The 2,500-nt window shown below is 38.0% G+C and overlaps 1 non-coding gene across 1 annotated transcript in view; it reads right to left on the reverse strand.

The window, feature by feature from the left end:
• LOC143307793 (small subunit ribosomal RNA) overlaps positions 1-24 on the reverse strand; it is a 1,923-nt gene extending 1,899 nt beyond the window's left edge. The window contains exon 1 of the ribosomal RNA XR_013064865.1: positions 1-24. This exon is cut by the window's left edge and continues 1,899 nt beyond it. This is a non-coding gene — a ribosomal RNA (small subunit ribosomal RNA).
• Positions 25-2,500: the final 2,476 nt, after the last annotated feature.

A 2,500-nucleotide genomic window follows, 5' to 3' on the forward strand; every position in this document is an offset into this window, starting at 1 on the left:
ACTACTGGCAGGATCAACCAGGGAGCTTAGTTATTATTGTAAATTTAAATTTTCGTCGTCGGCCCTCCCTGTAAGACCGATCGACGTTAAGCCATTTCTCTTTTGTATGTAACACACATTTCATAAATTTTGTACCTCTTATAGAGGCCAAATATTCTCCTCCTCCTCTCATAAAGCACGAAAATCACTTTCACGCCGTGCATCCATCGTGCAAGCACGTAGACCACACACGCTGGACAATATAATAAAAGATAGCGCGGACAGTGGCATGCTATACAAATCGAGAAAGCGCGTACAGTGATCATGCTGGTCATTTTGCCACCAAATTTTATAATCTTTATCATTAGAGCGGGCCCACCAACCTCGTCTCTGTACTTTATACATTTCTCCTCCATCTGCACACACCTTTTCAAACATTAACGGAGAGAGTTCCTTGGACTTGCTTTAAATGTACATATTAGATATGTTGGAATCTCTCTCCTTTAGAAGTTTCCCCAGCCTTAAAACTTCTTTCATTTTTACTCCTCTCTCCATACTTATTTTCCTCTCTGAACGTATCAGAGAGGATTTTATTTCTGACACCTCTTGACTTTTCTTAAATTCAGGGACGTAATTTTGTTCATAATTCAGTGGACTTTTGTGTATTTTATACTTTAAATATTTCCAAACAGTCTCCCTTCTAAAAGTGATAGAACGAATTTTCGTCTAACACTACTTTCTTGGTTCAAAAATTTTATACAATCTTATAACTTTTTCAGTTTTAACAAATTTTGGTTACAGACAGTTGATGCTCAGTTTGTACAAGTATGCAACATTTATAAGTGCATACAGGTCACCAGCCTTATATTACAAGGCTCACCACATATGGGCCATTCGGTCTTAGACACCGACCCGTGGTAATGCTGTGTGGAGATTAATAATAATCCGCAACGGAAAACCGGAACGAGAATAGTCGAGAAAGTATATTCTCGAGGAGCGGTAGACTGCTTTTCAACCGAAGTCATAAAAGAGCCACACGCTCGACGCTACTCCCGACCGGTCCGAGCGAACCGAAAGTGCCTTCCTATAAATACCGAACGGCCGGCCGCTAGGTCGGCGACGCATGGGCTTACGCCCAGGCGTATGCCTGTGCAAACCGCCGTGAGAGCGTACCATCCCGCCGGCACGGTAAAACTTAGACTGAAAATATCGTCGAACATATCCTTTCATTTTATAACGTTCTATACATGAAAATTAATAAATTAACATGCAGGACATAATAAATTCACATTCTCATGTAAATCATGGGTTTAATTAATATTTTAAAAAATTTTAAAACCGCCCAGAACCGATGAGATGAAAATATTAAAACGATATTTTTGCATTTTCTTACGGTAAAACATTAACAAATAAGCGACTATAGCAATATAAAACTCCATTTGTAATTTAATTAATGAAAATTAATATTTTTTTTTGATTTTTCAGCGATCCAGAACCGATGAGACGAAAACATTAAAACGATATTTTTGCATTTTCTTACGACAAAACATTAACAAATACGAGACTATAACAATATAAAACTACATATGTAATTTAATTAATCAAAATTAATAATTTTTTTTGATTTTTCAGTGATCCAGAACCGATAAGTCGAAAATTTTAACAATCATATTTTTGCATTCTGTACCGTGGATCCATCGTTAAACGCTATTAAACTAACGTCCGTGATGGTATAAATGCAGATTTTCGCTCCGTTTAGCCAAAATAACGAACTTTAGGTGCGCTCCGAAATATTTCAAAGTCCCAGCGGCGTATTGCTTCGCCTCTTAGAACCGATTAGTCGAAAATTTTAACAATCATATTTTTGCATTCTGTACCGTGGATCGATCGTTAAACGCTATTAAACTAACGTCCGTGATGGTATAAATGCAGATTTTCGCTCCGTTTAGCCAAAATAACGAACTTTAGGTGCGCTCCGAAATATTTCAAAGTCCCAGCGGCGTATTGCTTCGCCTCTTAGAACCGATTAGTCGAAAATTTTAACAATCATATTTTTGCATTCTGTACCGTGGATCCATCGTTAAACGCTATTAAACTAACGTCCGTGATGGTATAAATGCAGATTTTCGCTCCGTTTAGCCAAAATAACGAACTTTAGGTGCGCTCCGAAATATTTCAAAGTCCCAGCGGCGTATTGCTTCGCCTCTTAGAACCGATTAGTCGAAAATTTTAACAATCATATTTTTGCATTCTGTACCGTGGATCGATCGTTAAACGCTATTAAACTAACGTCCGTGATGGTATAAATGCAGATTTTCGCTCCGTTTAGCCAAAATAACGAACTTTAGGTGCGCTCCGAAATATTTCAAAGTCCCAGCGGCGTATTGCTTCGCCTCTTAGAACCGATTAGTCGAAAATTTTAACAATCATATTTTTGCATTCTGTACCGTGGATCCATCGTTAAACGCTATTAAACTAACGTCCGTGATGGTATAAATGCAGATTTTCGCTCCGTTTAGCC

The sequence above is a fragment of the Osmia lignaria genome, unplaced genomic scaffold (genome assembly GCF_051020975.1).
Source record: "Osmia lignaria lignaria isolate PbOS001 unplaced genomic scaffold, iyOsmLign1 scaffold0079, whole genome shotgun sequence".
In the NCBI taxonomy this organism is placed as follows: domain Eukaryota; kingdom Metazoa; phylum Arthropoda; class Insecta; order Hymenoptera; family Megachilidae; genus Osmia; species Osmia lignaria.